General features: G+C 41.3%; 1 protein-coding gene across 8 annotated transcripts in view; it reads left to right on the top strand.

Annotated features, from left to right (window-relative positions):
• Positions 1-22359, top strand: part of LOC125769092 (probable lysine-specific demethylase 4B) — a 217126-nt gene that overhangs the window by 24649 nt on the left and 170118 nt on the right. For 7 of the 8 annotated variants that reach the window (XM_049437551.1, XM_049437552.1, XM_049437545.1 and 4 more), the window contains exon 2: positions 21716-21762. The gene's annotated coding sequence lies outside the window, so the exon portion shown is untranslated. Of the gene's footprint in view, positions 1-21706; positions 21763-22359 lie in introns of those variants that run through there. The other variant, XM_049437546.1, reaches the window with a different exon arrangement.

Genomic DNA, 22359 nt, shown 5'->3' with positions numbered 1-22359 from the left:
AACGTAGATATGCAGCTGTTACACGCACGGTCTGCAGCACCAACAGGGACGGTGCGACGACGTATCGAATGGACGAGATTTTCGTTGCGGAATTAATCAAAATTGATGTTCAATATTTTCCATGTAAATATTGGGTTATTTTTTTGTTATGCGAGCTATAGTTGCCATGTTTTGATGGTAAAATAGCAATGAAGCGAACTATATGCGTTTGAAATATGAAACCAATTTTTTTTAGTTGATTCTACGTACTGATCCGAGAGGGGTAATTTTTGTGAACATTTTGTTTAATTTTCTTGCACCTGTTTTTTTTTTTTGGCGGTGGATTTACGTTTTGCTTGAATGATGATTTATCAGTGCAGGATCAGCTAGATTGAAATGAAACCAACATTGTTTATTAACTGGTGCGCTTGCTAATTGCATCTAAATATGGAAACATGTGATTACGGTGTCCATTGTTTGTAGTTCATCATAATAGTATGGCAACATTAATTAACTTATAATGTTGGTATTACATTGTAGCTTAATTATGAACGTGTTACAATTAATTAAAACTAATGGCAACAATGTTTACGCTTTGAAATAATTCCCAGAAATAATAAAAAAAATTGAACATTTTCAGCGTGATAGAATAGCATGGCGAGGACAAACAAACAAATTATTGAATGCAAATGTTTGAACAAAACAGTTTATTAGCTGTTCGCTATTCGAATTTCGATCAAAGGTTCGTGGGAAAGTAAATGTTAGATTTCTTCATTGCCTTTGGCCTAAAATTTATTGGAGAAGATTCTACTTTTTTTCAGATTATTTCCCAAGAAAGATTTATTGGTTTATCTCAGGAACAGCAAGAGAGTACACAGTGTTCTGCAAAAATTAGATCTTTCCCAGACAGATTTCATCAACTGATCTATTGATTCAATGAGTACTTTCAAGTAAGAACATACGACAAAATCCTTCTTTTTATGATACTTTTTGATGTAAGTGACAATTTCCGGAAGTCATTTAGTGACCATATCCCTAATCTCCTTACAAAAGTAAATAACCTTTTGCGTTTTGCGGATAGGGAACAGCAGAAAGAGTTTCCTCAAGTTAGTGTAGGAGTCGTCAATGTTTAAGTCCTTGGATGTACAGACTCAAAGAACATGTACTTGAGATCTGCTGTAAAGTTGTTCTCGATATTTGAATTTCGGACGAGACGTCGTTTTTTTCGGAGCAAAAATTTTATCAACAACTTCTACTACACACTTTCTAGATCTTCAGATGTGGATATCCACCATTAACATATTGCATCTACTATTTTGGACAATAACAACGACTTTCCGTAGGAACTATAAGGACACTTTGTCCCTGATCATCTACATAAGCTACTACTGCTCTTTAAGGTCACGTCTGCTGTGAACTAGTTAAAACCAGACAATGCTTTTGCTTTTTTTCAGAAGTAGGAAAATATTTTAAATGCCAGATCAACAATATCCGGACTCCACTTTTTGCCGCACGATATTAAATTACTTTTGGACTCCCGGAATTGCTGTACGGACTTCTCGAGTAGAGTGTACTCTGGTTATGATCTTAGTGGATATTACAAAATTACTGAAAACATTCTCAAATATTACACGCGGACAATAGAATAGCTCTAATAGGCAATTACCAATCTGTAAGTGGTAAGTAACCAGTTCACCACTTTTGGATGCCAATGTCAAATTATACGGCTAACGTTCACACTGATAGAAGATACACTTTATGGAAACTTGTTTGGCGATATTTAATTAAAAATTTATTTTAATCAATTCCTTTTACACCGTCCAACTCTTTCCCCCATTTAAAAGAATCTTCAAATGGATTTCGATTAAAAATTCTTCCATCAGCAGATACTATCAGTCTTTGTTGAAGTGTCATCCTGTCATTCTCGCTGGTTCGCAGCCCCACCGGCGACACTAATTTCTGGATGCTACGGCAACCATCGTGACCCCTCCGGAGGGGGCTAATTGAATCTTCGCATACACCGGGTCGTTCTGCTCACCTGTCGCTACGGAACGAAACGCTTCACACTCGCAAACCATTAGAAATTCCCCCCAAAAAAAAAAGTATTTGAAAAGTCAAAAATAAAAAAAAAAAGAAACATATTTAAACGGTGCAACACTCGGTTCACACTCTCACTCGGATCCACACCAAGCTGACGTGAAATGACATAATCTAAGATTCCGATACATTTGTGTGGCGCTGAAAATCGAAACCGACCGGTGTGTCTATCCCGTGCTTCCCGTGTGCTCCCCTGCGGTGTTTCGCTGCAGCTAAGGGAACCCTTCACCTTACGGCAACGGGGCACGAACTGGAGCGAACTGGGACTGGGACTAGCTGTAAACTCGGCTGTTTTATTGTTATTATGTCCCGTCCAGCTGAAGTTTCACACATCAAGCGTAAATCGTCGCTCAGCCCGGTGGAACCGACGCGTCACAATCACGATCGCCAAGTGTTCAACGCGGTTGTCACTGCGGACTGGACGCGAAGATGGGGACCACTGGGGTTGAAAAATTAATTAGATGATAAAGTATCTGATTACCGGAGCTGAAATATTTATGCTGTATCAAATTTTATCATCATCCCCCGGCCGAGAACCACGGGGTCACTTAAAGGCGGGAAGTGTGCGAGCTTATTTCGGCAGTAGATTCGGTGCATCACGGTGGCGTGAATCTTTATGTTTGCTGGTTTGCTTGGTTTTGTTTTGAGCCCCGTCGAGGAGGGGTGTTGTATATACGGTTGTTTTTGGCAGTTTCCTTCACCATGTGTCGGGCGGGAAGAATGATGATGTTAATTTGAAGCGTTTTTTTTTCATTGCTGTTGCACGGAAGCACGTGATGATGGTGTGCGATAAAGCGGAAGTGCAACCATACGAACAACACCTGATTTTTCATCCCGTGAGTAAATGAATTAATTTATTCGCTGACATAATGTATGAACGAGAAATATTTTTAGCAACAGTGTGTAGCTTTCGAGTAGAACTACTTCCTCGAGTATATTTATTAGGCAGTCTAGTACTACAGCGAAGGTAGTTTGAATAGGGCAATTTATTAACTCAAATTAATTTACTTTACCGAATTTCAAAATCATTCACATTCAAGATTTTTTGTTATTTGACTAGAAATTTCTCTAAAGTAGAATTTATTTGAATTTTGCTTTTTTAATCACGAATTTGATCAGAATCTGTACTAAGAAGAGTCACATTTTGTGATGCCTTTTACGTTGTTTCTGATGACTTTAAAAGATTCTTGAAACAATTTAAATTCGATCAATTTAGGATTGAATTTATGACTTTAAAGAGTTCAAGCAAGATCAAACAAGATAATGCTGTTTTGTAGAAATAGTCATTTTCGTTCCACAGAATTTATTCTGCATTTTTCTGCAATCATTTTCTTTCTGCAATTTTTTTCTGCACCATATTTAATCAAACAAATCACTAGCCTTATGGTGCAGACCACCACTGTATATTGACCATTCTTCAACAAATAAGAAACAAATAACAAATATTGCCTTCTATTACTATTTCGATCAAACCAAATGAACCGTTTTATCTTTTTTTCCAGAAATCCATTGGAAACTTTTTTCCCCCTATCTTCTATTGCTTGACAAATGTCAAATACGACCTGACCTTTGACTTTTATCTCTTTCGAAGCAAAACGATCCACCAACGCAACCGCAACCAATCGGCTATGAAATTTGGCGTAACGCACCGTTCGCAGCGAATGCCGTTACTGCGCGATAGCTCCGATAAGAATCGATACGAGTTTCGGATGAAACTAAAAATAGTTACCCAGAACAGTTTACGCCAAACGATCAACTTCCAAAATGGCAATAGTTTTTGCAAAGCCGCACCAAACCCTCAAAACTGTACCAAAAACCCCGTATCGCTCGGTTTGAAGCGATACGTTTGATTTATCGCTCCGATATGCCGCTAGAACTTTGCTGGTTTACTTGCACGGGAACTGTACGCCAATGTGATTTACGGACCAGCTACGAACCTACGGCGTTGGCGTGCTTTGGAAATAAAAGTTTTCAAATCGCACAGTTGCATCATAACTAGCTCCAGCATTGATTAAACTCGGCAAAAGCGTTTTGTTGATAAGCGCATAATGTTTGCCGTAAAATAAAGAGTTTTTTTTTTCATTCTCAGTGCTGTTGCAAAACAAGTTATGCTGACATAACATATCTCGGACGGTTGTGAAAAATTGAAGATCATAAATCAGCATTATAAGGTTGATTTGTTTCAGCAACTATAATGTCACATTTTGTGACTGAAGTTTCCCCAGGAAGGGGGAGAAAAAAGTTAATTATATGCAAATGAATAGAGAAATAGGCGTGTTGCACATTGCTACCACAATTATGCTTCCAAACAAATCGGCTCATGCAACGCAAATTGAGTTAAAAAATCCTCTCAAAGCGACAAATGCGAGCATTGTTGCATCTGATTGATGCATCATTGTGTTGCTTTGGAAGAAGAATGGTAACGCTGGTTTTAATTTGCGTACCAAAACACCTTGTATCTTGGTGGGTTAACATTTCTTTCACAATTCCAAAAACCGTCCATAGTGTATAGTTCGGGTCTGTTGCAGTGTCATTTTCTTGCCTTTGTCTTGCCTTCAACGACCATTAAGTGAAGCATGCTCTTTGAAGTCCATTTGTCATTCAAAAAACCCCCCCATAGCCGATAGGATTATCGCAAGCGATGGGAGTTTTGCCGTATGCTTGACCTTTGCTTGTAACGAATCGGGCTTTCGGGATCTTGAGAGGGGTGCGCCAGCTACCGCAACAACGCGTTGTACACGGATAAAGATAAAATTCATGTTAGTTTTCCTCTTTTACATCGCTCACACGCACGCTTCTAATGGTTGTCTAATGAAAAATCTTTTGATTTTAGGCCTTTGCTTCATTTGACAAGAAGGCGTTTCTCTGTTCTCAACCAAAAAAAAAAGAAAAGACTCCCGAAACTCGCGCTTATCCGATCGAATGTTAAACAGTGTCAAAAACAAAACATTTCCCAAAATAGCTGCAACATCAACGCGCACCACTCGGTGTGCTTATTCGTCGCCCGATAGGCATCGATTCTGTTTCATTTGCAGCCATCGTCTGTTGTTTTATTTTACTATCCCCTTCCTTCTTTCTCAATCCTTCCTTCACCTGCCCACCACAGACGGCTACGCACTAATGACGCGTCCGAGACACCTTCCCGATCAAGATCAATTTTGATTAATACTCGAAAGCAAACCGAACGACCGGGAGCGTGTAGGTTTTCGGCTGAATACAAGCAATAAATTCACGCCATCACCAAACGAGGGTAGCCGAAGAGAGCCTTGCAGTGCACTACTCCTGTCCCTCCCGAAGCGAAACCCAGACTCCAGATCCAGGTTCCAATTACTGTTTTCTACCCGACCATGCACAGAACGGTGGCGACCATCTTCACCGACCACCGAGATACCGGTGAGCGAACGCGATTTAATGGACCCAGCGCGAGAAACACTCGAAACTTGATCACTATTCCACCGACCAATCCTGCTATCCCGGGCTCTCCCCTCCCGCCGGAAGGATCTGGTAATGCTGCAGCAGAAGCTGGTACACCAGGTCGATTCCTCAACAAGACACACACAGAAAAAAAACAAACAATAATTTTTGATTGAAATCTCCTCCGGGCCCCCCTCCACCGTCTACGTCTCGTCCGTCATTCGACATTCACCAACACCGGGGGGACACCCGGGAGCTGTTGACGGATTGTTGTTTGCCGTTGTTTTATTTGTTTGATTCGTAGGAAAATAAATATTAATGTCCATTTGGCACTCACGGCGGACTGCGTACGGCGCACTGTGTCCCCGGTGTCTCCCAGTCCATCTTCACGACTTGGTTCGCGCACGATTAACAAGGCCGACAACGTGCCAAACATTCCGAACGTAGCACACACACGGCATCAAACAAGACGAACGATCTGACAAGATCATCAATCTGCCAAAACGCTCACAGCCCAACGCCAACAGTTTCGGGTTAGGCGCGTGATGTTGAGCTGTCGATGATGAGGCTGTCGAATTTGATGGTTACGTGTCAGTCGCATGACGACAAAGCAGCCTACCAGTGAACCCAATTTTCAGCATCACCATAAATGTCGCTCGTTGGAGCTGTTGGTCATCAGCATCTACCGTGAACTGACGTGTAACGCGGTAAGCGCCCGCCCGGTGTCCGGTTGTGTATGAAGTATGAAGCACGTATTAAGATGTAACCAGGGTTGGTTGTTGTCGGCTACTGCTGGCCATATTTGTACAAATGATTTGCATACATTTTCCACCTCATTTTGGACATTCGGAACTGGAACACACGAAATCAAATATTTGATGGACCGAAATGGTGAAAGATGATGAGATTATCACGTAAAGTAGATTGTGTTGGGAGACTTTCTGTGTGATTTTATCTTTTTAGTAAAATCATGTTTTTGTGTCACCATTAATTGTTATATGATAATTATTTATTTTACGTTTTTAGAAACGAGTGTACAGGTCTCCAGATGTCAGTTGATCGGATGTCTCCAGAATTCTTGAAGTAACGCTTCTCTCTAGTAACGCAAGAATCTCGCAACTTTACAAGAATAATCAATATTTCGCAGAATTATGATCAAAAGCCTGATCGAAACCTTAACAAAACTCAATTAAAATTAACTGTTATCATTTGGTTCAGAATACGTTAGGACTTTCAAATTATTGGAGTAGATCTTTCGTTTAATGTTTATGCATAAAAATTATATCGTTACCGTTATCTTTTAAAATCAAATTATTTCATATTGCAAGAATTCTTGAAAAAAATCTCTTTTGAACACAAAAAAAACTTAAGGAGCTCTTTGTTTCGAATTAAGCAAACAAATCTCTCGTGCTTACTCAATTTCCCATGCTTCAGATAATCAATTATGCATCTGTATCTTAATGCACCATCCATCCATCTTTGATGTACCCCTCGAGGGAAAAAAAGAAATCTTCTATCGTGGTAGAAGCACAAGATATTGGACATAATAATATTTGCCTAACATTAAACGATTGAGCTCGCAATCGCTTCGCCCTTAAGTGCCTGTCGCCTGCCGTAATGGCTAATAGAGAACCCATTAAAAGGTGCTCTTAGCTCATTTTACCTTGCTTTTTATAACTTATTCTCTCAAGACTCTTCTTTTTTCTGGTTGCTATAGGCACCAACCGTACAGGCAAAGGGTCACAAGCGTACTTCTTGCGCCAAGCGTCATACAAACGAACGTTGCCCGAGATTCAAACGATTCGCACTCCGCTCAAGGCTCAACTCCCCGAGCGGTAATATTTCATGCCGCTTTTAGAATGCCCAACTACCGAACCCCCACCGTCCTCCAAGGTGTGTTCTAATTCTAGATTCACCGTATCGATTGGCCAACACCTCCGCGAACGGCCGGGGGTCGCTTTATTATCCTCCTGGCGACAATCAGCACGGTTTGGTCGTAGTTTCGTGTTTCACAGTCACAGCAAACAACAGAATTTAACAAACATAAAAGACGACCACGGCACGGCCAGATAAATTACTCCGGATTCAGCACTCTATTCCGTCTTCGCACCGCATACCGCAAAAACCCAAAAACCCGGCCGGACGGGGCAAATCTTCAAGATAAATCAAAGCCTTCGGACCGATTCATCATCGGGACAAACGATAGGTTTCGTTCGTCTGTCCATCGTCTTCGGATTGTTCCTTGCGTTCCCTAGGTGTGTGTGTTTTTTTTTATTGTCCCCACTGTGTTATGCTTTTTTCACTCTTTGTAGTTTACTTCCGTCGGGTAGAGAAGGATTTCGAAACACACCGGAATACGCAACGAGAAGTCGTCGCGAGCGCGAGCGTAGGAGAACCAACCAAAACCCAATGGGAAGGGGAAGATCATTAATTTATTGTCTTATTATCTGACGAAAGGAAAAGGAAACGAGGTTTTACAAGTGTTTTACTGATGTTTTGATTTCGTGGAAGCATCGACCGATTCGATCAGCAAACGCACGGTGGGCCCGGCAAACCGGGCACACCGTACACGACCGGTACGCATTCCGTATCGGATTCACGTCGACAGCGGATCTGTCAAGGGTGAAAAATCGTTTCGCCCATTTGCTAAACGATAGCAACTGACTGACGGTGCCAAACGGTTGGTTTTGTAAAGGTACACCCCCCTTTTCTGGTAGTAGAAGTGGAAAATGCAAATTTCTCAAATACCAGCCTCTAATTGAAATCTAGGTTTTTTGGCGAAGAATAAATGAACGCGACGCGAAGACGCGCTGTAGTGCCGGGCGATTGAAAATTTATTGAGACACGCGACGTGAGATAACACCACCGCACCAGGGTCTAATTTTTCAGCGCAACTTTATCGCACAATTGAGAAGCCAGTCATCATTATACGCTGGTTGCGGTGATTCATTGCACCAGCAGACTAGTTTCGGTTACGGGATACGATCTTATTTGTTTCTCACTCGTCACATTCAAGAGTGAGCGCGTTGATTAATGCCTGTGGATGATGATTTGCGTTCATTTGCTTTGCAGATGTCTTGCGTATAGTTCTATTGTTTGGTTTAATAGACTTTTTTCATTGCTGCTCCGTAAGATGATTGGGAGATTTGCATTGACAATGTGCAAATTGAGTGAATTAAAATAAAATAATGATGTCTTGGAATCTTGGAAAAGAAAATTGCATCAATTTCTCAGACGAAGTTGCGGAAATTCAAGAACTTCAAACTATATGGCAAAAAGTTGCAGAAATTCTATATTTTATTGAAGATTTCAAACCAGATGGCAAGAAAAATTCTTTACGGGAAGAGTTTACCAGAGCCTAATATTAATCAATTAAGTTCATGATGTTATAATTAAGCTATTGAGCGTCATACTGAAATTTTGTTAGACTTACATCTTCTAAATCTGAGACTCCTTTAAATCTAAAAATACTATTGATGATACAGAATTGGGGCACATCCATAACTGAAAAGCAAGAAAAATCCGCAATACAACGTGTTGCTTCAGAAAAAGAGGACATTGGGGTGTACCAAGTATTGTTGATTTTTTTTCAACGAATATCTTAAACTCTTCTTCTATTGTCCTCTTGAAACTAGGTAAGAGGTGCGACTTAACATGATCATAGTATTCCTTACGAAAATTGAATGAATCGAACGAACTTCAACTTCAAAATCATGCAATAACATAACCTTAAAGCATCACATTCCAAACCATATGGCACCACCTCCGACCCAAATCGGCTTTCCATGTAAACGCAAATATCAATCAACTACACTCAAGCGCACAATGACATGTTTATGCATATTTGGAACATCATTCATCAATGCATCAATCGACGAGTCAAACGAGAGGAAGAACTAACGAAAAAAAAAACACAGTTTCAATGCAACAATCGATCGAACGGTCTGCGGGTCACTGCATGATGCCACACTAACCTCTTAAATGCGCAACATAAAAGCTAACCAACTGATTGCAATTGTGTGACGGCTGACTGTTTTCAACAACATCCAACCTCACGGGTCTCGCCTGCCGTGGTCACCGTGATTGTTCGCCGAGACTTCCAGCCCATCACCTTAAAGCACCTTGACATATTCAATCCTCGTTTTCGGGGATGCCGAATGCCTTGAAATGTACCATCGGTAAAGTGGTGATGTATCTGTAAAAGAAGATTTGAACGGACCCGATAGACGAATAGTAAAGTGTACCAAAAAAAAAGCATAAAATGCTACGATATGACTTACCAGTCATATTGGTGCCTGCTGTGAAGCAAAACAAGAACTTACAATTGGGTGAGCGACGTGAAATTTTAAGCGTAAAATTTATGCAAACGAGATGCGCACGGAACGGGACCGCGAGCATTGCAACAAGTCGGTAAAAGGGTGAGGGACAATGCCGGTCGGCAAACGGCTCACATCGACCCCGATGGGAATGACAGTTGAAATTCAACACCTGTACAAACAGATGAAACATACCGAATGGCAGTGAATTGTTGGACGAGGTAAGAAAAAAAAGTAGTGGAACTGAGATGACGCGGTCGCATCATCCCGCTTGCACCGGGAAAGGGCAAAGGCCACCACCGAAAGGTGCTGCAAAAGGTTCCCGCCCGACGGTGCTTTATTATGCACGATACCCCAAAAACGCTAGGCATCGGTCCATCCGTATCGTGTGCTTGTAGTTCGGTATGAGCCGAAACTTCCTGCTCTGCCCTGTAGGCCAAACCCTTCCGCAACACGGTGGAAAGGAGGAGACCCATTATGAAACCCTCGCTCCGGTGTCACATTTGGAACAGAGCGTTTTTTAATAGACAGAAGAATGGCCAAATTTTGTCTCACAGGTCTCAAAAGCTGGGCTGTCGGAATTTAGGGCAGGACGCAGAACTAAGAGGAGACATCAAATACCGAAAAAAAGGTCACCTCATGTACACAAAACACAAAAAGTATGCTAATGGAACGTGATTAGACAATATCAACAAAGGATTAACATGCATTACGACCCCCCCTGGTCGTGCCGGTACTCGTGCAGGAAGAAAGGTCCGTTCGACCGGCGGAACCGGAGGTGCCTGGTGTGGTACCCATTGTTGATCACTTGGTGGCCGATAGGGTTAGGATTTGTGCTTACCGGGCGTAAAACACGACATCACGGGATTCGCCAGCCACACCGGGTACCCGGGAGGATTAGAGGTGGTATACGGACGTGACGCGAATGCGTTACACAATCGTTGCCGGGTCTGTTGCCGGGGGTTTTGTGCACCTCAAAATCAAATGTCACTGAAATCCGCTTAATGGGTGACGCTTTTCCACAGCCGTGAAAATCTAATCGCTTGTACCTGGGGGGCTGATGAAAGTTAGCTGATTTTAACAGATCCAACTACTTGTTGAAATGATGCGACAAGATACGGATGGGTAGAGATATTATCATAAATCTGAGTTTAATAATCTGTATTTATTTTTTTACAAGAAGGTATTATGCCAAATTGTGAGACATTTTCATACAATAAGTTCTCACTATTTACTAACTATTTAGTAAGTCCAATCTCAAGGAATACTTCTAGGCATTACGACGATGGATTAAAGCAAATTTGTCCTGTCGATACCCTTCAATAGATTATCTTGGAAGTAAACTAAATATCAGAACGATATATTTGAGATGAATGACACCTCGGGCTATCTTCTTGATCGCTAAGCACAAAAATCGTGTTGATTGTCACAAAAAGACGTTGATGATAAAAGTGCAGGTCCCATAGCTGGATATCGTCCCAACGTATTTTAAGGGGAATTCAACTCTGTAAAGGAAAAATAAAAATAAACTGAATATTTCATCAAGATACTTAAGCAATACGTATCAGAAATCTTGCCAAAACATTCAAAAATGTTGCAGATTAGATTAGACAAGATCTCAAATTTCATGGTAATTTATGGAAAGAGATCTAATTCGCAGTTCCTCAAACTTATCCTTATTCTTTGGAAGATTTATAGATATCAGTAGGAACTTTTTGGAAATTGTGCAATATGCAAGAATCCCAAGAATTTATTGATTTATTGCTGATCAAGATTACAAATGAATTTTTTACAATAAAAGACTTGTTATATCTTCAATCTTCAATCTTCAAATATCTTCAATATTTCATCATTTACAGTGCTTCAGTACTCAATGCTGTTTTATTATCATTGACTTTTTCGAGTTTTTACTAAAGTAACAACAAACAATAACACACTTCAATAAAATAAAACAAATACATCACACAAAGCATAAATATAATGTTAAGCTCTTCGATGCTGACTTTTGCATTCGTAAGTAAAGGTAATCTGCTACCCTGCAGGGAATCGCTTAAATCTCAGCCCCACATCGACAACTCTACCATCAAACCTCATCAAACATGCATGAAATGATGCTTTAGCAATGGTAGCACTCGTCATTGCCAGCTACCAGCAATGCACTGCACTGGAATATTTATAAAACAAATGAACGACACATCTGCTAACTCCCGGATCGAAGCCATCATTACCACCACACGGTACCCTCTCGCATCGCTCCTTACCGACGACGAATGGCGACGATCCTGATCAAATATTAATCGATAGCATCATAGAAAAGGTGACTCATTCCGTACCGTGCAAAAGATTCATATTCCCTTGTGACGCAAAATCACACAAAATATACAGACACTCTCGAATGTAAGTTTTAACCCAAAACACCCGAAATCGTATGTGTCTGTCGTGACGTTGATTTTACAAACCAAAGACCTAGTCTTGGCTGATGCGTTCCAACCACATTGAGCAGATAGTTTTTCCGGTCGGGGTATGTTTTCTCGTTCGATTTCTCCTTTGGCCCTTTTACTTTTAACTTCCCCAAATGCTTTGCTCGATGCGATAAACCACAGCACAGTGAGATGGCCGGGTAGTGACGATGGCAGGTGACGAACGGTGCGCATTTCTTAACGCAGCGACGAAATTCCAAGCAAATTTGTCTACTCCCCAATCACATCGACCATCGACCATCGACAGATGAAGTATTTTGATGTCGAAGAATGTCATACAGCACGCTTTTCGGGAATGGGACAACCAATCGTTTGAACACCCGGAATCTTCCCTTACGTGACACCGACCCTGGTCATCTGTGATGTCTTCGCCTTCCCCTGTGATGTCTTCGCAAGTGTGTAAACACGACGACACACACTCGCACGAATGTCACGAGGTGAACAGTTTTTGGGGAACCGTGTGTCGTCGTCGTCGCCGTCGTCTCCAACAAACTCCACGGCACACGGACTGATTTAGTGCCGGTCGGGCAGCTTTTCAGTAATTAATTACATAATTAATTGCCTGAAAACCGAATATAAGCAGTAATCTATGGAGCGCATAAAATATTTAATGTTTTCTTTATCATTCACCTACTCCGAACGCAGTGGTCAAAGTATCAACCCTCGAGAAAATTTATTGGCTGCGTTCATCCTCCAGCTCCAGTGTCCGTGTGGCCAAAAGGGCGAAGATTTGTTTTTTTCTCTATCTCTTCTCTCCTTCTTTTCGTTCGTTTCCTTTGAATGGCTGTCTCTTCTTGTTTTGCTTTTGCCTAATGATTGTGTGGACTACGACCCTGCCTGTATCGTAGCTGGACACTTCCCGGAGCATCGTTTCCGGATGATCCGTGTGATCTTTCCCTGTTTGTTTTTTTTGGTCTCCATTCCCCTTTTTCCTGGATAGCCCTTTCCATGGACGGTCTCGTATGTGTGACATTCATCCGTTCTCTACCGTTTATCTATCACCTCTCCTGTCCGCCCAGCACTGATGGTGGGTCATCTTTTAAAGGGGAGAGACACGAAGAATCAGATAAAAACCTCATTCTCCTGCGTTTTGCAGGAAAAGAAACGCACTGAAATCTAAGAACCCAATCGGGAACCGGGCAAGAAGCGACAACCATCGCCTTCCATGGCATTATAAATAGTGCGGTGACCGGGCTCACAAATCAACCTCCAACCGACATTGCCATCGGAGCGGGTGGTGCTCTCTCGGATGACGCTTGGGCGAAATCTATCATTACAGCCCAGGACGGACATTTGCGGTTTCGGTCGGAAAACCTCCGGAAAGGAAACGATATCGATGACTATCGGATGCGAGTGCGTTTCACGAGGGAGGTCTTTATTTATCAAATCTTCCGATGGTCCAGAGCTACTCGTTGTGAAGAAGTAGCGAGCAAAAAAAAGAAACGACCAAAAACATCATTAGACGTACAGTTTTCTTTGTGCGGAAGGTTCACGATAGGATCGAAACCGCACTAGGGAAGCGACCGTGCTGCACACAGATTGTACATTCTCGATTTCAATTATTTGCCAACGCGCTGCAAATAAAAATGGACCACAAAATGTGCAAACCGAAGTTGCAGTCGCATACCGTGAGGTGGAAAATAAAGTAGCTACCACGCGTTGATCAAATTTTTCATCCCGCCCAGGATAAAGCCCAACGGTCGTAGGTGTAATTTAACGTTCCAAGTTTGAAAAAGAAAAAAAAAACTTCTTGAAGAAGGCGCGCCAAACCGTACAATTCTTCCATCCGATAAACGATGCTCATTTCGAAAGATAAATGATTCCGATGTATTATCCGAGACGCGTAGGTTGCGATCGAGCGAGAGAGAGAGAGAGGAATGGATTTTATAAATTCTTCTGCCCTACCACTAGCTCTTCGATGTCTGACAAAGTGAAAAGGTAGCGATCGGTAGCAACAATGCGGCCTGATGGCTGATGATGCTCAAAGCCCCACAGTCCATTTACGCACACTTCCACCGCTGGAGTGGAGCCCTTCTTGGCTTCCCCAAAAGCGTTCCGAACCTGGTGATAATGAAATGGAAACTGTCAACTAATGCGTTTTCAATACACAGCATCATAACGCTCATTAGCTTTTAATTGACACTCACAGGACGTCTCATTAGGTTCGTATGGATGCAGCATTAATGACGCGCCAGTTCGAAACACACGAACGACTCTACGATTCCTCTCGCTCGCTCTTTGCCCAGCAGCATGCCGGTGGACTTCCTAGCTAATTAGACGGTTCGGCATCACTTTGGATGCCCCCACCGGGTCAACCGGATAGATGTGTTGCATTTGGGAATATTGCTATTATTTCTTAGCCATGGTCATTCGCACACACTGTGTCTGTTGTGATGTGTTGCAATGAAAGGAAACATTCGGAAACTAGGCAGCCGGTTGGTTGAAGATGATAGACAGGACACTTTCCGCTTACCGGCCGGCTGAAAGTGGCCAACATTATTTTGCACAGGAAATGAATGTCACGCGCTCATTGAAACCCATTAATGCAAGATCTCTAACGACCTTTAAGGGTGCTATTGCATTTGTCGGTTTTAACGATCCGTAGCAAAAAAAATATTGGAAAGTTTATTGAGATCTTCGTTAATTGATGACTTATTAAAATTTGGTGCTCAAAAAAAAAGTATTGAGACAAAGAGAGTTTGGTTGAGAATTGAATTATGAATTGTGGAGCATAAGACAAGAAATAATTTCACTTAATTTTTTTCCTCAGTATACAAACTTTCAAGTCTCTGGATATAAAGCTAGTTTTGAGGTTACGGGAATATCTGAGGGATTCGGATATTTTGAATCTTTTAATTTAAATAAAACTTCCTCTATTTTTTCAAGACATTCAACAATACAATGCGATACCCATAAATATTACAAGTGTAGAAAAATAGCGCTAAAGTTCATATAATAAAGAGCTTCAAGTACATTCGTTGTACACAACATGTGGAAATAGAAACTCCCAAATTCTCTCAAAAGCAAATTAACTATTTTACCATTTTTATCAATATAAACAACATCACCTACTATTTTTATCAGCCTTGCCTTACAAACTCCCCCTTACATAAAATGCGGCATCCATCGATTGCAAGCATAACACCAACCGACGCACATAAAATAGACAGCCAAATCCGACACAAGGGTGCCAAAATTGCACCGAATGGCCCCACACCACACCGGAATGAAGATTTATTTCGACGCGCGGTTTGCGCATTCGCGATGGGGGCGATTGACCTCACCGGGACGTGTATGGAATATTGGGCTTAAATGGATGCCTCATCTTGGGTTTCTTCGCCCGGCGTCCCCCGGTGTCCGAGGAACCTCGCCGAGAAACCATTTATGGATGGAGGATATTTTTCTTTTATTTTCTCTCCCTTGCAGGGAGAATCCTCCCGTTTATCGGACCTGGATGCGTGCCTTCCAGAATGGGTGAGGCAGAAGAACAGGAGCCAAACTAAATTGACGGTATTTGTATTCAAACGAATTTAATTGAGCATTATTAACGCTTGCAGTTCACGTACTGTTTTTGGTGATGCCAAATTTAGCAGCTTCGACCAACCGGCAAAAACCCGATTTCCTCGCATCTAAACAGGCCCCAAGCGGGTGTTGGTTTGGCAGCGCGAAATCCGACCATGTTTTCAACCAAGCTGTAAACATGTTCCCAACCCATTGCCACGTTTCGGGTGTACGTTAATTGAGCATTCGAATGAGATTTAAATTAAAAGCAGTGTCAACCGGCTGGTGTGATCGAATAAATTGGGCTCGCGCCTGACTCACATGTCGATCAGGCTGTCAACCTCCAGAGAAAAAAAACATCCTGATTTTACGCGTTCATTTATTGGTATTTGACCCGCAGCGGAAACGTGTGGATGATGCGTGCTATTACCAACATATACCCATCGTTCCGTGCCGCTGGTTTTCCGTTGCATTGTGCAATCGGGTGAACGTCGCGCCCACTGATGTTTTCCGGCAGACGACCAGCTAACAATTGGGCCCCATTAAAACACTATCAATCACAACTAATTTGAATTTTTAATAGAACCAGCAAACAACCGCAAGGGATCGGTGGTGAAAGTGTTCGCTCACCTCTTCCAAAACCCGCCAAAACGGGGGAAGCTGTATCATTTTGACATAATGGATCCATTTGTTTCAATTAGGTGTGCTCGATTTTCATTGCATTTCATTATTGTGAAAAATCGGTGTCAATGCTATTGTAATACACTCTTTAGATGCTTATTGCAATGGGAGAAGGTTATTAAAAACAAACAATAGCAAAACAAAAACCTTGAATGTATCATCTCATTCGCTGCCTTTCAGGCGACATCACTTAACCAAACGTAACGTAACCTGATATTGGACGAAAAAAATAACTACGAAATAGTGACTTATTTACAAAAGGAAAATAACGTCAGTGAGTACTAACTACAAAACTACGGAACCTGAGCTCTTTGGCAAAGTTGAAATGGAATCTAGGTCTTGCAAAAAATTCCACATTAGAAGATCTGATCAATATCTGTTCAATATCTGAATCTGTCGCTATATCTAATATATCTGTATCTTGGATTCAAAAATGCTTATATCTTCAGGGTACTTATTCACGGCAGAGTGCTTTTTTAAAGTCTCAACTCCATGCGAACAAGTAAACAATTTAGGGAGAGATATGCTGAGATACCCGTGATGAAAACAAGGAACTTCCCGAGGTGATCCAGTATTTAATGCTCATGCTCGTGGGGCCCAATTTACGAAATATTTTATCAAACATCAACAGCTCAAATATGAACTTACGGGATGAATTATCAGAGCTTTCTATACCCTCTGAAAATTACAGTACATCGACGTCAAAGAGACTATTTATGAATATGAAATACTCATTCGGACGACTCGCACTTCCCAGGAGTAATTCCTAAGAATTTGTAGCCATCTTAACTACAATCAAATAAGTATGGCTGTCTAAGTTTGACAAAGAATTCGGTGTTTGTGTATCAGACGAAAGGAAATTAGCACAACTCATGATGGAGCAATACTAAAGCTAATACTGTCCAATACTGTTCCTAGCTGTTATCGGTTATCGGAGTGCCTACGCGCACTACTGCAGATGACAAGAACATCGTTAGCATCAGATCTAGAGAGTTACCACTCTCACGATCGGAACTTCTACTTTTCGGACGATCTTGTTGTGTGTACCTGACAAGGCTTTAATAGGCTTTAATTCTCAAGGAATTATTTCATTTCTGAAGGAACTGATTACTACTCATATACCTCATGAATTGATAGGCGAATAGTCTCACGCTGCTCATTACCGAGTTCACCTGGGATCAATGTTTGTCTGTTAAATGTAGTTGATAACCTAAGATATAAAGTTTTTCTGTTAAAGCTAAACGCCTTAACGTGCAAAAGATATTGGGCAATGCTTACAAAGTGATACGTACTTCAATAGTGAACATATTTTCCGGTTACCAAGAAATTGTTACCACTTCAAAGGCATCCAACGCAACCATATTACTTCCTGCCATCCATTGCAATTTTGCCTGTCCCGCTCAGTAGGTATCATTCTCCAGTTTTTGCTCTTTTGCACACAACCTCACATACCACACCCATTACATGTGGCAGAATGTGGGATGCGCTGTGAAAAACCAACCGATCAAACGCTGGATACAAAACCGGCAAAACCGGCGCTGCGCTTCAACAAATCGGTCCCGTCCCGTCAAGATGGTGAAAGAAAAAACACCAAAACCCCAAAACCTATTGATTAGATTGCCCCGGAATCTGACGTGATGCGCAATTTATCTAATGAGATTGCTATCGGTACAGTCATCACCGAGACAGGCCGTACCACACGCCGTTTCGGGCCTCGTTAAAGCCGTGACGATGAGATCTTGTTTCAGGGCTGGGAAGTTCGCCAAGCGCCATCCAAAAACAACGGCCGGCCAGGCAACGACGAATCGAACAAGGGAAGGAGTGCATCGAAGTGCTTGAAGAAGACGTTCACCGCAAGAACGGGGCTCACGGTACGATTTTCGTGCAGCCTTAGGGCTGCAATGCCGCCACTAATGGAACCTCAATGACACATGATGACACAGTCGTTCCGCGGTAATTGAAAAAAAACGCCACAACGAACGACGGGTAAAAGCTATCACCCAGGCCTAGCCCCAGCTCCATTCGGAGCTTTGATTCTAAGACTAAAGAAGCAAGATAAGGCTTGGGAAAGCTTTGTTTGAGCTGTTAGTTGGAAGCGTTTTTTTTCTTACTCTTTCCATTGCTCTCAAGCATTACGAGATCGAAAACTAATTTATCCGCCCTATACCTAACTACCGGCCGGCACGACATTTGCTATGAAATGTAGCTGATTAAACTTGCCCTCGGTTCGTGTACGGTGGTTTTCGACGGAATGTTTGATCAAAAGCGAGCAGCGAAAGCTCTCTTTGAACCGGGAAGACGTTATTTTTGCGTTGGGAGACACATTTCCGTCTGATGTCGATTGGAAGTAAAACAATAGAAGATAACATTGTTTATCTCACATGAAAGGTAGGACTATTAGCAGGGTCTTATTAACGGGAAACATGCATTATTATTGCATCATCTCTTTCCCGTGCTGTAAGCATTTTAATCACATTTTATATGCCCCAAACATGAAACATTTTTACATTCAAAAAATTATTGCTCTACTCAACCTTGTTTCAATCACAACATAAGCCAATCGTTAACAAAAGATTATGTTTGTGGCGAGCAAGAAAAAAAGCTCACATTACAAACGACATAACCTAACAATCCCGTTCGAACACAAAGAAAATCCCTGAAACAACTTCATCTCGAGATGGTTGGCATTTTGTTTCCCTCACCGCCACGAGACCACCCAACGACAAAAACACCAACCGGAAGTGCATCAGTTTACGTACCCGCGATGTACACTGTATATATCCTTCAAGCAGGAGGATTTTGCTAAATGGTACACCGCACACCGTACGGATCCGTTTCTCACATCGGTGCCGGGATTTATGGCTGCTGACCGTCACCGGAGCTCAAAAGTCATCGGACGACTCATTCGCAACTGCCCCCGGGGTAACGTCTCGGATGTTATCTAGTTGTGCGAGCGATTTTCTGCCATTCCGTGGCTAAACACTGAGCGGTCTATAAAAATAGCCAACACGTCCGACCGTCCGGAATAGAGCAGGCGAGATTCACAGTGCCACGGTGCGATCGTGCTTTACCGTACTTTCTCGAATTGGAACTTGCACTACTGGTGGCTCGTTCCTGTTTTTTTTTCTATTTCTGTGTTTAGTATTATTTTGCAATTTTCATCTCACACCACTCGCCGCTGGAACTCGACCCTTTTTGCGCCCGAGAAACTAAAACAGGCACTTCCATCCTTTGTATCCCTGTTTTCGCGAGATTCCCATTCCATCATCACCGTGGCGCATCGTTCCGGGTGTCACTGTATACTTTTTTTTGTTGCTGCGAAGGATTTTTTTTTTATTATCACAATAAATTCTCCACTGCGACTTTATAATGGTGCCGTAAAGCGAAATTTATTGCTGTATCATAGACAAATGTATAAATAAGTGTTTATTTATTCATTTTCCAAGCGTTTGGCATGGAAGGAACCGTCTCCATCTATGGAGCGGGCAAGCCAAGAGTTCAACTCTCCAGAGTGGCTGGCGAGATTTTTCGCTTGATGTGCAGCGTGCCGAGAGGTTAGGTTAGGTCGGTGGCCAGTTTGATTTCGGCGAAATAAGCCTTTCGGGAGCAATAAACTGCGTGCGACCTGTACTACGCCGAACGAAACGTGCACCATCCAAATCCTGACCAACGTCAAACGTCGGGTTTTCAAGTGCTTTTCGACAAATTCTCACACTTCTGGCCATCTTGCGAAAGGAGGGTTTTATTTTTTTTTCATTTGCATCTTTAACCGTGAAAGCATAATCTTCTCACAAAGATTTTACCTTTTTCTTTGCGAAATAAACAAGCTGTTAACGTGCAACAGAAACGTGCCGATCCTACAATCCCCACAATTAGACGCTATTTGTTATCGGTGATGCAAATAAACAAGATGTTTTTACACTTCGGTACATTGGGAGTGGTCATCGGGTGGAACAAACAGGTTCAGAAATGCAACAAAGACTTGTGCGAAACTTGTGCGAAACATGATCGGAACTGAATCTGAATCATTATCACTTTTCCACCTGAATGACTTTCAAGCAAACAGTGGAGTAGCATTTCTTCCGGCGACATAAAGATTCCGTACTCTTTTATTTTTCATTGTTTCATTCTGACGATTCTTCAACAAAAAAGGGTTTTTTTTCAAAAAGGGAACCATAAAAAAAAGAAACACATAATCAGCAAGTTGGCTGAAATCAAAACAAAAACACAAAAGGTAAACTATTTAATGGCGCACTTCACTGGCACGCCATTGTTTATGCGATGGTAAACACGCTCAGCACGTTTGTGAAGACATCGTTCGGACACGGGCTGTGCAAATATTGTTCAATATTCATGCAAACATAAATACGACCAAATCCAAACACACTTCGATGAGAATTGTCTCAACCCACACCTGAGCCGCTTACGCCATTTCGCCAAACGCCAAACACTCTTCGGGGCACTATTCGATCGTGCTTGACATCTATCTTAAACAGACTCAGTACACACAATAACGTACTGTAGCGCACCTTTTTTTTACTCGTTTCCACCTGCCGGTTTGTAGATTTTGCGATCACTTCCTGCTGTTGCTGTTGATTTATGTTTCCGGATCATCTAAGTATGGTACGGTTAATGGAATTATGCAAAGGGAAGTGTTTTTGATGTCGTCATTCCAGGGTGGAATGGATCATGCGTGAGTGGATTTAATTATGTGTTTAGTAGAAAAAAACGTGCGTTTACATTGTAGACTAAGGCAAATGGTACAGGTTTATTCTGTGAGTCATAGATTTAAGCAGCTACAGGTACTTCATTTCCTTATTTATTTTTTACCCTTTTGTCTAGAAATATTTTTGATGTAGATCCAACTGCTGATCCAAGCTACTGATAGAATGTAGTATAAAGCATGATCTTTCCGTCCTCACCAGAAGGAACTTTTTATTTGCAGGCCTTAAACAATCTTTAGGATCGTAAATATTCTGCATTAAAGTCTATATCTTTGGTTTGGATTTGTTATCGTCTAGTCTAGAAATAAAACTTTGAAGGTATTCTTTTCTTCGACTGTTTCAAATATGCTGCTTTTTCTTTGGAGCAAAATGTAAATACTTCAGACAACCTTCTCGAATCGTCATCTCCATGACGTTGTATCTCTTTAAATAAGTTATATTGAAAGTTTTTGGTAGAAAATCTAGTAGATTAACTTGAAGATACAAAAAAACTCATACAATACACCTTTGCTATTCGTTTCAGTGTCGGAAATGATGTCTCCAGCTGATCCTCGACGATCGATACACCATGTAAGTACCTTCAGGAATACCTATTAATGTTAAATCCTCAAATCCTTGAGGAATATATGAGAAGACCTCAAATTTTACTCAAATAAATTACTCTTGTAATAAAACTGAAAAATATCTCTCGAAAAAATTCAACACCTTGGTTTATTGCACAAAGATTTTGCTATTTCAAGTATCTCAATTTCTTCATTGAATACATGTGATTGCAGAGTTCACCAGAATTTTGATTATTGAATAAAAAACTAAGGAAATTTTTGAATAAAAAATTAAGGTAAAGCTAATATTGAATTCTACATGTGCAAAAAATTAAGATAATCCACATAAATTCTGAAAGTGATAAAATTGATGAATATTGGAAGCTCACTACACTAGATCTCTTGAAGATATTTAATTCTTGATATTTTCTTAATACCATTCGGCAAAAATTTGCAAAATTATTATAAAAGTCTAATTTCGTAAGAAACTTACATCACGTACTGATATTCCCTATATAATTATTCCGAGCTATGTGCAATTTTATCATAAACAAGCTGGATATTTCCCAGGAAACATCACAACAACTCTGGTTCGGGTTCATAAATCAACTAGCATTTAACATGT

Source organism: Anopheles funestus, chromosome 3RL (genome assembly GCF_943734845.2).
Source record: "Anopheles funestus chromosome 3RL, idAnoFuneDA-416_04, whole genome shotgun sequence".
Taxonomy (NCBI): domain Eukaryota; kingdom Metazoa; phylum Arthropoda; class Insecta; order Diptera; family Culicidae; genus Anopheles; species Anopheles funestus.
The sequence above is the reverse complement of the archived record's forward strand: the minus strand, read 5'-3'. Positions and strand labels throughout refer to the sequence as shown.